Source organism: Mustela lutreola, chromosome 4 (assembly GCF_030435805.1).
Source record: "Mustela lutreola isolate mMusLut2 chromosome 4, mMusLut2.pri, whole genome shotgun sequence".
Classification (NCBI taxonomy): domain Eukaryota; kingdom Metazoa; phylum Chordata; class Mammalia; order Carnivora; family Mustelidae; genus Mustela; species Mustela lutreola.
The window spans coordinates 111,019,424-111,034,600 of record NC_081293.1 but is presented as its reverse complement, the minus strand read 5'-3'; the positions used below and the strand labels follow the sequence as shown (position 1 = coordinate 111,034,600).

The 15,177-nt window shown below is 37.6% G+C and overlaps 1 protein-coding gene across 4 annotated transcripts in view; it reads left to right on the top strand.

Moving 5' to 3' along the window:
* The window catches only part of STARD3NL (STARD3 N-terminal like), a 60,156-nt gene that overhangs the window by 10,653 nt on the left and 34,326 nt on the right, over nucleotides 1-15,177 (top strand). The gene's annotated exons all lie outside the window — the stretch shown is intronic.

Sequence of the window (15,177 nt, the reverse complement as noted above, 5' to 3'; positions counted from 1 at the left end):
CTTTCTTCCTCTTCGTCATTCCCTTCTATTATTTATCTAGCTGTCTCCTCAAGTAGATGGCAGTTCTGAAAGCAGGGGAACACTTAACATTGCTTTTTGAAACCTTTTAAATGTCCTTGGGGCTTTACATTTTGTAGGTGTTCAGTGCTTATTATTTAATAAAATGAGAATTTTAGTGGACTTAGAGTGGGCCCCATCTTAATTATTTTCTGTTCTACAGATAAAGGAGCCTTGTTTTATTTTCTCATCTTTTATGGAAAGAAGGGAGGACATTCAAATTTCTGTTTTATTGAATGCTTTTAACTTCCATCCCTAAGCTACGAACTCTAAAATTTCTCTCTCTAGTTCAGATCTCTTCCCTGAACTCCTGACTTCTTTCTGGCAATTTCCTTTAATAATAATAACTATCTACTTGGATATTAATAAGCATTTCAAACTTGATGTGTCCAAACTGAACTGATGTTCTTCCTCGAAGTTGCCTTTCCACGATCTTCTCCATTTCCGTAAATAGCAGCTCCATCCTTCAATTTCCCCAGGCTGTAAACCCAGCAGTTCTCTTTCTGTCCTTCCTTTATCCCTGACCCCACAGCCAACCCATCAACAAGTGCTTTCGACTCTGTTTTTAGAACCAGTCTGTTCTTACCACCTCCATGCTACCATGCTAGTCTAATAAGTCAGTGCTTTACCTCCTTCCGGAATCTGTTACCGTATCTGCTGATTGGTCTTCCTGCTTCTATGGCTCTCTCAGCTAGAGAGCCTCTGCTGAAAACCTTCAGTGTCTTCCTGTCTCATTAAAATCTTTACAGTGGCCTATAAGGTTTTCTGCCTCTTCTCAACTTCTCTCTTATCTCCTCCTGCTGCTCTTCAGTTTTTTTGTTGTTGTTGTTGTTTGTTTTTGTTTGTTTGTTTCTTATTTGCCTGACAGAGATCACAAGTAGGCAGAGAGATGGCAGAGAGAGAGAGGAGGAAGCAGGCTTCCTGCTGAGCAGAGAGCCCGATGCGGGGCTGGATCCCAGGACCCTGAGATCATGACCTGAGCCACCCAGACGCCCCTGCTCTCCAGTTCTGTTACTTAGCTACAGGCAAGCTGAAAGCTAATGACTGTCTGTACTCCAGGGTGGCCAAGTCCACCCACCTCAGGGCAGTGCCCTTACTCTTCCCTCTCCCTGCAATGCTCTTTGCTGGTCTTTGCTCCACCTCGTCGGTGAGGTCATCGTAAACACGCAGTTTAAATGTACAGTGCTTTTTTATTTACCTCCTGCCCCCTTTAGAAAGTCTGCCTTCCAGAGGGAGAGAGAGAATCCCAAGCCAGTTCCCCACTGAGTGGGCAGCTAGATGTGGGGATGGATCCTGCAACCCTGATATCATGACCCCAGCTGAAATCAAGTCAGACATCTAACCAGCTGAGCGCCCAGGCACCCCTGATGTAACTATTTTTATAAGCAGCTTCTGATTCAATAGCCTATTCACTTATTTCCACTGATAAACAATCATGTTATTTTCAGTTTTTATGTGACTCTAACCCAATAAACATGCTTGTGAATAAATACTAAAAAAAAAAAAAAAAAAAAAAAAAAAAAAGTCTGCCTTCTTCCCAGGTCATGATCTCAGGGTTCTGGGATCGAGCCTTGAGTCAGCCTCCCTGCTCAGCAGCCAGTCTGCTTCTCTCTCTCCCTCTGTGATCTCTCTCTCAAATAAATAAAGTCTTTAAAAAAATGAAAAAGAAAGTAAGCTCTGTGAGCATAGGAAATATTTTTTATTTTGTTCGTTGCCACATCCTATGTTCAGAGGAAGACCTGGTACAGCTTTTCGGTGGTCGATACATATTTGTAGAGTAAATGAAGTAGACATAGTATATTCCTGGCAAACTTTGAATTTTCAGAAATTATCAAGTGCAATTTTAAAATTTTGTAGTACACATCTAGATTCAGTTTCTCAGTATATGTTTGAGTTCGCCTCATAAATTTTGCAAACATCAATATACATTTATCCAGCCATCTTTAAATCTTAATATTTCTATATTTAGTGTCAAAAAAAGTTCACGAATATTTTTACTATTGCTATAGAAATAGATTGCTTAGAAATTAAGTTTCTATAAAAACAGGTTTGGGCTGGCGATTCACAGATCTGTACCCCTGGGGATAAAAATATATTATATGTTTATTTTTAAAAAATTAATTAATTAAAAAAAACAGGTTTGGGTTTGGGAGATAAATTAGTGTTGTTAGAAGACTTACTTAAAAATACTATAGCATATTTGTTTTTTGCTTTAATTTTTCGTGGTCATTGATATCAATTTCTAAATAAATCTTAGTCCTAAAGCATATTATTGAAAGGTTAAGTCCTATTTATGCACATATGGTTACTTTGATCTGCTGATATTAGCAGAAATTATTGAGTGATACAAGACTGCAAGAAATGACAGAGGTTTTTGACAGAAAGCTTTAAATGTGTGTGTTGGGGGAAGTGGGCAGGAGGAGGGCGGAAAATAGCAGCAAAGAGAGAGCAGATTTATCAGAATGGAATAAAAGCTTTCATTATATCCCAAGTGAGTAAACAACACTAGAAAAGACCTAGAAAATAAATATTTGGAATGAAACAGTGGAAAGCATATAGAGAGATATTACTATGGAGTCAGAAATTCTAAATTCTTTTTTTTTTTTCAAAGATTTTATTTATTTATTTGACAGAAAGAGATCACAAGTAGGCATAGAGGCAGGCAGAGAAAGAGAGAGGAGGAAGAAGGCTCCCTGCTGAGCAGAGAGCCTGACGCGGGACTCGATCCCAGGACCCTAAGATCATGACCTGAGCCAAAGGCAGCGGCTTAACCCACTGAGCCACCCAGGTGCCCAGAAATTCTAAATTCTTAAAGAGAACTAAGAGAAAGAACAGAAGGAAGTGGTATTGAAGTATAGCAATCAGTAGTCGTATAATAAATCAGCTGCATGAATTAAACAGCATCTGGTATGTCCAAGCCTCGGTGGATGGTGCCGTGTAAAAAATCTCTCCCCAAGTCTAGGAAGAGTTTGGGTACTAATATGTGGAACCAAATGAAGGACAGATTTGGCTTCTAAAAGCTTATAGAAAAGTGATTATCTTGTACACATGTTCATTAAAGACCTGGGCAAACTTTAGAGCCTAGACTGTTGCTCAGTATACTCTCCAATGTTCCACTTAGGCCTCAGGACAACAACCAGAAAGGCCATTAGTAGGGGTTTGACTTAACACTGGCGAACATTCAGACAGAATGCCTGCCATCTTCAGTCACAAGTACTTAGGAAGTCTTCAACCAGTTTTCATTTGTGTGGAGATAATTTGATAGTTACATAAAGGGCAAAATTATTTGCATGCCTCTTACAGAGGTTTTCCTTTTAGTCTGTCACTTAAACTGTCTTGTATAGAAGAATTATGCAAATATGTGCAAAATTCATGTGCATTCTGTTTTATAGAATGATAAGTTATTTCTGAAGATGATTCTGGTTCCTCTGTGCTCCGAAAAGTAGCTCACAGTGTGGCAGAGTTAATTTAATGATTTTTTTTTTGTAATGAAAATTTACATTTGCTCTCTGTAATAGCAGTATGCTACATGTTACATGTATGTATGTACGACTACATGTATACATTATACTTAAATTTGTATCATATGTAGGTTTACAGATACAGATGGATGGATGGATAGATACATAGAGGCAACTCTATTACAAAACATCTTTCTGTCCTCCTGTTTTCTGAACTATTCATAAATTAAGCCATGTACTTCATGACGCTTACTACTCAGTACTTCAGCATGCGTCTCCTAAGAATAGGGGCATTCTTCTACATAACCAGGAGACTGGACTGTAATCAATTCTCCAATTGTTTTCTGTAACTTTTTCTCTTCTCTTTTCTTTTTCTTTTATTTTTTTTTTCTTTCATATTCAAGATTCAATCTAGGCTTGTGTATTGCATTTGGTAGTTGTATCTCTTGATGTTTTTTTAAGTTCAAAGAGTATCCACACTTTTCCTTCTTTCTGTTCTTGTTTTGTTTTAACCACATTGACTTCTTTAAACAGTCTGCAATACCTATCTTGGAGAACATTCCAAAACTGTGTCTATCTAACTGTTTCTTTATGACTAAAATCAGGTTAAACATTTTTGCTAGGGTATGTCATGATAGATAAGTGGTGTTGTGTACTTCTTACTGCATCACATCAGGACATATATAATAATGTCAGCTTATTCCAATATTGATGATGCTGTTTGATTGGGTACAGATGGTGGCTGCTAGATCTCTTCACTGTAAAGGTGTATTACTCCCAGTGGACTTATTGGATAATCTGAGGGATAATACTTTTGAGACTGTGAAGATCCTTTTTCTCAACAACCTCTTAATAATTTTTAGCATTTGTTGAAGATTCTTACGTGGTTCAGTTACTCCAACTGTGGGTTACAAATTGTTGATTTTTCTAATTTCATTATCTCTTCTTCCTTTTTTATCTTTTTTTTCGGTAAAGGAGAACTTCTGCCCCATCTCTCTCTCTCTCTCTCTCTCTCTCTCTCTTTTACATACTAATGGACTTCTGGAACTTTTAGATTTTACTAACATTACTGCCATTACTTATTTTCATGTTCAGGTTGTCCCACATTGGCCAGTGGGAGCCCCTCAAGACAGCCTATACAATTATTTTAAATGATTTTGGTTTTTTTGTGTATCTTCTGTAGGAAATCTTTGCTTACAGAAATGTTTAAAAATATTCTCCTATACATTCGTATTTTTTGCACAGTGTGAGTCAGGGTTCAAAGTCCTTTTCTTTTCATTTGTTGTCTTTTTACCATTGGATTGCTCTGATATTTTTGTCCAAAGTCAAGTGATCATATAAGTGCAGGTCTATTTCTAGGCTCTCTTTTGTGTTCCGTTCATCTATTTGTTGACCTTTATGTTAGTGCCATACTGTTTTCATTACTGAAGCTTTATAGAAAATCTTTATGTTAGGCAATGTGAGTCTTCCAATTTTGTTCTTTTTTCTCTCAAAATTGCTTTGGATATTCTCATTTCTTCGCCTTTGTATATATGTATTTTAGAATTAGCTTGTCAATTTCTACCAAAAAAACTTGATGGGATTATTATTGGGATTGAGTTGTATGTATAGATTGATTTGGGGGAACTGAAATATTAATACTATGAGTTCTTCTACTCCATAAACATTATATATTTCTCCATTTATTTTCATCTCTATTTTCTAAGCAGAAATTTTCAGTGTTGAGAACTTGCATATATTTTGTTAAATTTATTTTAATGTTTTTGATGCAATTTTAAATAGTCTTTTTCGGTCTGTATTGTTTTCAAAGGTTTATTTATTTAATTTGGAGAGAAAGAGAAAGTGCATGCAGAGGGAGGGGCAGGAGACAAGCAGACTCCCTACTCAGCGGGGAGCCTGATGCAGGGCTCAGTCCTAGGACCCTCAGATCATGACCAGAATCTAAATCAAGAGTCAGACGCTTACCTGACTGAGCCACCCAGGCACCCCATGTTTGTCTGTCTTTAATTTCTTCCCACTTTCACTGTCCGGAATGAAGGGACTGGTAAGTAGGTGAATCCCAAAATTTTAAGCAAACTTTTGCTTTAAAAAAAAATGAAAAGCAAAAATAATCTTGTTGCAGCATAATAAAGGTCATTACAGACGTCTGCGTATGCTTTTCTCTGCTCTGGCAGCAGGGTGTGGAAGAGTGGGAGGAAGCCAAAGCTTCCCTGAGAAAGCAACCTTTGAATTAAGGCTTACAGGTTGAGTAAGCCATAGACATAAGGAGAGTAGCACTCCAGGTAGAGAGAAAAGTACAAGTAGAGCTTCCAGAGAATTTGATTCCTTTAGGGAAGTGCTTACAATTTCTTGCATGAAGTGGTTCTGAAGAGGGAGGCAGAAGTAGACCATGTGTTAGGTTAGGCAACATTAAAGAGTTTCAGGTGTGTCTACCTGAAGGTCCCAGGAAACTTTAATAAATAATCATATCTCAAATTTGCTTCTCTAAAAAATTTACAGGTGTTTGATGAGAATTCTTTTTTTATTAGATTATCAATAAATTTCTTTATCTTGTGTGCCTTGTCTTTTCTTTGCCCATTCTTCCGGTTGAATTTTAAGGTTTTCATTAGGTCTTTAATCACCTTTAAGTTTCACTTTCTAGGGGCGCCTGGGTGGCTCAGTGGGTTAAGCCGCTGCCTTCGGCTCAGGTCATGATCTCAGGGTCCTGGGATCGAGTCCCGCATCGGGCTCTCTGCTCGGCAGGGAGCCTGCTTCCTTCTCTATCTCTCTGCCTGCCTCTCAGTGTACTTGTAATTTCTCTCTGTCAAATAAATAAATAAAATCTTTAAAAAAAATAATACCAACTTATTTAAAAAAAAGAAAGTTTCACTTTCTAACGTAATATAGGGAAGCTTTTGATTTTTATGTATTCATATGTATCTCTTTGTAGATGTTCTTTTAAATTCCTCATCCTAAAAACATTTATTTACCTGCAGTTTCTTCTACTGCATAACACATTCAAATGGTTTCGTTTCATTAACTTTTAAAAAATTTATTATTTAAAAAAAAATTTATTTATTTATTTGACAGAAAGAGAGGTAGCTTTGATAGAGAGAGAGAGGTAGTGAGAGCAGGAACACAGGCAGGGATAGTGGGAGAGGGAGAAGCAGGCTTCTCGGTGAGCCCGATGTGGGGCTGAATCCCAGGACTCCTGGGATCATGACCAGAGCCAAGGCAGACACTTAATGACTGAGCCACCCAGGTGCCCCTTGTTTTGTTAACTTTTAAATGGAACCTTCAGTATATATCGATGTATAGATTTCTTTCTCCATGAGCCATAATGACTATTTAATAGTTTCTTTCTTTTGTAACTGAATTTAGATGGCATTTTTATCATCTGTAAATATTTTTTGCTGAAGAGCTTAAAAGTACAGGCCAGATGGCTTATAGGTAATACGTTTTCCTTGATCTTTAGTGTTTTTTTTTTAATTGAACTAATACTTGGTAGTTAATTTCCTTTCTCAGTTAAAATTTCTGACTTCTGATAAATCAGCATTGTGGCCTCTCTGTCCACTTGTGTGGCCCATGAAGATTGGCACACACTCCTCTTCTGTCTGTTGTTCCTTGTCTCCGCATGATTATACTTGCCACTTTTTTCCTTCAGTCTGCAGTTGTTTTTCTTATATCACTAGTTTGTTTCCCTATATCTCTTTCAAAACCTGGAGAATAAGAGACTTGAAAGGGCCTTGCTTTAAAGAAAGTGGAAGACAGCAGGTCAATATGGAGATGAGCCCCACAAAATTTGAAATCATCCCAGTTCCCCCAAATTGAAAACCAGTCAAAATTTACATAATTTCAAAGCTTTTTGGCCCACATGAATCATAAGTTGTGTTCATGCATGCTTTTGAAATGCAAAGAAACCGAAATATCTGCCTCCTTATTAGGTTTAGCTTTTATTTATATGAGTTTTGATTAATTTATGTGATGTTTCAGAAATACCTTCAAATATGGGAGTCTTACTCATGGGAGCTGTTGTGAGGTTAAATGACTCTATTGTAAATTAAGTACTCCGTAATATGCCCAACTCAGTTTGCACTAACAAAATTACTCATTTTGCTATTAGGTTAATATGTGGTATATATAGTGTTATATACATGGTCATAGGTGGGATTAGTTAATACTTGTGTTCTTTGTTCTTGTGTGTTTTTGGACAGTTAATGTCAGGATTATGCTAGTTTTATTTAGTACTATAATAGCTTTTTTTTTTTAATGTTCTAGAGTAGTTTGCAAGATTTTATCTTTTTTTTTTTTTCTCAAATTTTGAAATACCGAGCAAACTGTCTTGCTGTAGTTCCTTTGCTAGGTAATTCTTTGTTAACTTTTTTACTTTTCTTTTTAGGATGGTTCATTCTAATCAGGCCATCGTCTTCTTGATAAATCAAGAATACTAAAATATTTCCAGAGTATTACCTTTATGATGCTGAAATGTAATTATTGTTAAGTATCATTTGTAGCTTGAAAAATAGCCTCTCCTATAGTGGTACTTTTATTTCTTTCTTAATCTCTCTCTTCCCAATCTAGGTTTACCTCTTTGCCTATTTCTTGGGTTTAATTTATATATTTTAAATCTGTGGAAATGTTCATCCATGTACAAAAATAGAGCATTGAGTGTGATGAATCATATTGTACCCATTCCCCAGCTTGGAACATTTACCATTCTCCTTTAGGACTTATTTATTAATCGTACTTAACTGTTTTTTCTTTTTTGATATTTTTCCCTATAAGATACATGTAGTTTTTGTAGTCTTAAAATTTAAGTGCCTATTTTAAAAATTTTGTTGCTTACTTAAAAAGTAATTAAAGTACTTTAAGAAGTGAATTTGATGATAAGCACAGCTTTGACAGCTTTCCACTGCTTTTACTGCCATTTAAAAAAAATTATACAACCCAATTTATTTATTTATTTTTTTCAGAATAAGATGTTTTACTTTCATTGAATCTACTTCTCATCCTGAGAGGAGAAAATGGATATTTACATTGAACATCAGAGAGTTTGACATGTTCTTACTTAGTTCTTGCTTAGTTAGTTGGACATTTTCAGAATTAATTTTTTTTAAGATTTATTTATTTATTTGAGACAGAGAGAGAGAGAGAGAGAGAACAGACATGCACAGGCAGGGAGGTGGGAAGGGCAGAGGGAGAGAGAGAATCTCAAGCAGACTCCATGCCGAGTGTGGAGCCCGACCCGGGACTTGATCCTAGGACCCTGAGATAGGTCCTGACCCCAAATTAAGATTCAGATGCTTAACCAGCTGAGCCACACAGGTGCCCCTTCAGAATTCTTTTATAAACAACTCTCTAAACATTTTCCTAAGGTCTTGCTGTTGTTTTTTAAATATTAAAAATTTTAAATATATTTACTTCAGTATTTTAGAAAATAGTGTTCTGATTGTTATGTGTTGTTTTTTCCTATGTACAGTTCTTAATTAAAAGACTTATTGAATTATATTTTATTTAGCAATATAGTTTTATGCTAAATTTTATAAGCATAACATCATATCCTCAAAAAAGCATATTGTCTGTGATTGAGGGGTTAAAAAATAATTATCAGTCTTTAAAAAATTATGTATTCAAATAATCTGCATCCATATGTATGTCTTTAAAATACCAAATAGATTTTTTTAGAGAAGTAAACTGTCAACACTTCCATTTCATTTTCTTCACTCTTACATTGTCTTCATTTTTAAGATGGGCTTTTTTCCTCTGCATACATTATTGATACTGAGTGTTAAATCTTAAATCTGATTACAAATGTATTATACTTCTCAACTTTTAGAAATCCAAATATTAGCTATACTTGCTAAGTTGAGAGGATATATGTCAGAATCTGTGTACTTATTAAGAGCCTTTTGCTGAACTTTCCCTGCTTTTTAGTGGTTATAAATTAATAATCATACTTAAATACTTGTAGGTCAGATTTTTTAAAAAGCAAATGTACTGTATTACCATTACAGAGTCAAGTTCAGTTATTCTAGCTTTGTTTTGAGCCTGATAACTGTGGTCCTCTTAATAATTTACTTGCAGTAAATTATTGATAACTGCATTTAAGTTCGCAAATCAGTGCAATACATTACGTTAATAAAAGAAGAATAAAAACCATATGATCCTCTCAATAGGTACAGAAAAAGCATTTGACAAAATATATCGTCCTTTCTTGATAAAAACTCTCCACCATGTAGAGATAGAGGGAACATAGCTCAGCATCATGAAAGCCGTATATACGAAAGACCCACAGCGAATATCATCTTCAGTGGAGAAATCTGAGAGCTTTTCCCCTGGGGTCAGGATCAGGACAGGGATGTCCGCTCTCACCACTCTTGTTTATCATGTGAGTTGTGAAAGATATATTGGAAAAATACTGGAGTGAAAGTACAACTTTCTATAATTCTCTTTTGCTTTTGGAATGTCACCACTTGCCCATGATACATAAGATATGGTAATATTTAAGGTGACTATCTCTAAGGTGGTATCTGAATGGTATCTCTAGGAGTTCTCAAAGAGCAGTGCTTTTGTGGGTCATCAGGAGACATCCAGACACCCACTTTCCCAAAAGTTTCTTAGTGGCATCACACTGATTGTTAATGTTATAGTCCAACCCTCTTGTTGCCCGAGAAACCTGGTTTGTTACCATCTGTTGCCAGAGTCCCGTGGAGAGTGACTCTGCCTCATGTGGGTCAACTCACATCCCCAAATCTTTAGTGAACATTCAGTGTAGACTGAATGACTATCTCAAGCTGAACAATCTCTTGTTTCTCTATGTACACTGTGACATTTTTTTTTTAAAGATTTTATTTGAGAGAGAGACAGTGAGAGAGAGCATGAGAGGGGAAGTCAGAGGAAGGAGCAGACTCCCCTTGGAGCTGGGAGCCCAATGTGGGACTCGATCCCGAGACTCTGGGATCATGACCTGAGCCGAAGGCAGTTGCTTAACCAAATGAGCCACCCAGGGGCCCTACACTGTGACATTTTAATAAGAAACAGAGTAACATGGAGGACATTAGGAGAAGGAAAGGAAAAGTGAATTGGGGGAAATTGGAGGGGGAGATGAACCATGAGAGACTGTGGACTCTGAGAAACAAACTGAGGGTTTTGGAAGGCAGGGGGGCCTGGAGGATGGGTGAGCCTGGTGGTGGATATTAAGGAGGGCACATATTGTATGGATTAGAAAAGAAAAAAAAAAAACCCAGAATTTTAAAAAGATGATAGGAGGCATGCCAGGAATTATTAAATTGTTCAGTGACAAAAGGCACTGATGATACCCTTGTGCCGTCATATCAGTCATAGGAATAATCTGGCCTGCGGACTGGAGATATTTAAAATCCAACAGGCGAGGTACTCCCCCTTGAAGATGCCAGTCTAGACACAGCTTCCATTTGCTGTGATACTCCTCTTCCTGTGCTTTCTGAACTGACCCATCCCCTTTCTGATGGGCACATTTTCTCCTCTGCTCTTTAGAGCTGAATGCATGCCCTGTCAGCGTTCTCCTATCTTGTCTTGCAAACCATTTTGCTCCTTCAGGGACACCGTACATCTACTCTGATTCATTATGTGTGACCTTAGAGTTGAACTCTGAGAGCAGTCTTAACTCTAATGGTTTCACACGTCTCCGCTCTGCTCCCCCATTGTAGCCCTGATGATATGGGCAGATTTGTAAAAAGCCTTGCAGACCTTCATACATGCACGTACATTGTTTTCTTTTTCTTTTTTAAGTATTTCACTCAGTAGTCAAATTAATAGGGAACTGCTGGCAAAATTTGACTCTGACCAAGGAGTTAATTTTTATTTGTACCAAACAATAGGGTGATGTTATTTAAATGCTTTAAAGAGTTTTTATTTAATCCTTTGCAGTAACTGATTGTTGCCCACAGATTTCTGTATCCAGTAATCTGTATTTCTCTCTATCCAGTAATATCCTGTTGTTTCAGCTGCTAATTTGAATGTGATAGGTAGGTATTTTAAAACTCAATCCAGTATTCATCTGTTTGGTTTCTTAAATTCCACATATGAGCGAAATCATATGGTATTTGTCTTTCTCTGACTGACTGATTTTGCTCATCATAATGCCCAGTAGCTCCATTCTGCAAATGGCAAGATCTCATTCTTTTTGATGGCTGTAGAGAACAAACTGAGGGCTGCTAGTGGGCGTTGGGCTAGCTGGGTAATGGGCATTAAGGCGGGCACTTGTGATAAGCACCGCGTGATATAAGTGATGAATCACTGAATTCTACTCCTGAAACCAATATTACACTGTATGTTAACTAACTAAAATTTAAATAAAAGCCTGAAACAAAATAAAAGATAATAAAATTCAATCCAGTAGCCTAATTTTTAGAAACATTTTTCTAGACATTGTATTTAGTTTGTAGTATATATGGCATAAAGTAAGCCAAGACTTTTTTGAAATGTGAACACAGTGGTAATGGGCAATTGGCCAAAAAAAGGTTGGTTTGATCTTGGATTTGATCTTAGTACTTTGATGCTGGTTCTCCAGCTCAGGAAGCTGAAGTGTTGTCCAAAGGTGTCAACTGCTTAACCTTGTCCCCTGCTAGTCTTTCTGAAGCCACTTTCATCAGAGTTCTGCCTGGCTTTTACTTTACAGGGTAGAATCAACAACATGAAGTATAGGACAATGAATTTTACTTTTTTCTTTGTTTAGAACATCTTACCTACAAACAACATTGGAAGTTTTAAAAAAAACATAAGCAGCCTCATTGAAGCAAACATTAAGTAGAAATTTATATTTTAGGAAAGGTTAATAATTGATTGCATTTGACATGTAGGTTATCAAGCTCTTCTTAGGCATGGCAGAACTTTGCTCACCTCATACTGATATCCTTAAAATATGAAAGTGGTTTTATGTTTTCTGATACTTCAAATTAGCTGTGGCTTCCTTCCCACTTCCTCTCTTTCTGTGTATATTTAATTTCTAAAGCCTCTATGTTTCTTATACTGGCAAGGCATGTTTGTAAATGTCAGGTTATCCCCTCAGTATTCCTATTTCTAGTTCTAGCTGTTTCATCTTGGAGCCTTTAGGCTCTAGATGGGACTTCTACCACAGTAAACTAGATCTTATCCCATGTGGGCCTTGCAAGAGGCTAGCTAGCTCAGGCTGCTCCCTGCTCCCAAAGAAACCCAGTCCTAGGGTAGAGTGGGCATAGCTGAGGTAGCCCTGTCTTTCGGGATTCTCAAATTCGGTGCCTGCATCCCCAAGTCCATTTAAACACCTCCTGATGTACCTCCTGTTTCCGTCTAGTAATATGGGAGGAGGCTGAGTGATGGGGAAGAAAGAAGTAGAAGACCTCAGTTTTAATCCTAAACTAAATTTTAAATCCTTAAAATATGGGCACATCCCTATAATCCACAGAGGCCTCAGATTCTTCCTTCTTTTTTTTTTAATCTTTAAGCATACATTTGTTTTATAGACAAAAATAACTTTAATAACAAACATGAAGAAAGCTTTGAAACAATGTGATAAGAGATTCTCCAGGTGTTAATGCATTTTCTTACCTTTAAAACAAGAGAGTGGACTAGATTAGAGTGAAAAACTCAAATGCCTCCAGGCTAGGTGAAACTGAGGCCAAGTGGAAAGGGCATCTTACTGCCTCTAAGGAGGTCAGCAGCTTCTTGGCCTTATTGTCATGGTAAGGAAATGCAGGACTAGTGGTTCTGTGTTTAACTTTTCAAGAGAATCTAGAAATCTGGATTTTTACATGAAAATTCATTATTTAAAATGTCCGCAATTAGTTCAAAATCTTGAGCAACACTGTGCAAGACCAAGCAAAACATGTCTATAAGGCAACTCTGCTCCCTAGGCCTTTGGTTAAGATGATGGCTAAAGTCTGTCTGAAAGAAATGGTTTTAGTGTCTGTTATTCTGACACTCTCTTCAAGGAGAACATACAGTGTCCTGGCTGTTGCCAGAAGTAGTGCAGAGAAGGAGGCTGGGTAGTTCGGTTGAAAGATGTGGTTTGAGGCCACCTGTGGGTGCCCAGAGGCTCACTCTCCTCCTCTAGGAAGGTACAGGAAACTGTGGGACTCCTGTATGATGCTAGCAGTGGTAGCCAGTGCCCAGAGCAGCTCCTTTTTACCATCTGATAGTATCAATTCTGTGCTGAAGCCCATGGAGTTGAAGTTGTGCCTCAGCTTTGCACCCAGCCTGGGGATGGGTGCCGTGGCAGAATCCTGGAGATGTGAGCAATTCCTCTTGGAAACAGAAAGGATTCGAGTTCTTTTTGTTTTGTTTTGTTCTTTCCACTTGGGACGGATGTCATCATTTAAGAAACTACCAACATAGATGGGACAGAATTCTTCTCCAATTCTGGTAGTATGGAATTAAGGAAAGAGCAAAGAGCAGCATGTTGATGTTGTAAGCACTGCTGAAGTGGCCCCAGGGAGCCAAAATACGGTCTGTCCCTAACCTGTGGTGTCACTAGAACAACGGGTGGAGAAATTAGAATGAATCATAGGTTCTTGCCAGTCATACAATCAGAGCATGCATTGGAAAAATGAATATTCATCAATTAGCCTATTTTTGCTAATCCAACAACTAAATCTCACCTGGGTCTCCTTTGTGAAGCTAATGAAAGCAGTAATCCCTCTTTCTAGAAAAATGCCCATCATAAAGTCTGGTTTCTGTTGGGACAATTCACCTCTGCCATCTTCATGTGAAAGCATCAATAGACTGGAAGAATGGTTGTGGTGGCGTTCCTATAAAACCTGGTAATCAAAAGCAGGCAGCAGGTCATATTTGAACTTCAGGCTATAGTTTGTCAACCCTGGGTTTAGAACATTGATAGCTGTCCTAGATTGGAGTACTAATCAGCAAATATGCACTTACATTCTCCTGCTCTTTGAGGGGAGCATACATGGTAGCTCTGCTGCCCTTGGGCATGTCCTTGAGGTATACTTTGGCTAATAGACTATGAACAGATAGAATGTATACAGAAATTTTAAGTGTATTTACATGATCTAGCTTGTTTCCTGTGCTCTTGCGGTGAAAAGAACATGACCCACACAGTCCTGATCCAAGGAGGAAGACGAAGATCAGACCTAGATCCAACACACAGTTTGAAGCCAAGTTCTTCTGCCTCCAGAAGCAGTTTCCCAGCTGGGCCCCCACTAGAACAGCTGAACTTCAGGCAACCTGTAGACCCGTGTGCTTGAGAATAAAGGTAGATTGTGTTAAGCCACTGAATTTTGTGGAGGTGTCAATATAACGTGATTGTAGAAGTAGCTGGCTAATATTATAGTTATTCATCTAGAGAAGAAGACATGAATCTCATTTTCAATAACTGAAGCAACAAAAGGAGATTCTTATCTCCTCACACAAATCCCAGAAAAAGATAAGGAGATGTTTTTCTTTTTAAAGAATAATTCTCCACCCTACTCCTCCTCCCCCATACTTTCCCCATGGTTGGATTAAATCTTGAATTACAGATTTAGGTTCTGGTGCATACAGCTAATCAATGCTTAACACCATCTTTAGAGAGGCTTGTTTTCCCTAAGCCAACCCCAGAGAAGTTGTCGGTACCAATACCAATATACTTCCAAAATTATATCTGGAAGACTGTCTGAGCTCTTCCTTAGGGGGAAAAATAGTTGTAATCTTTTCAGAGAATGTT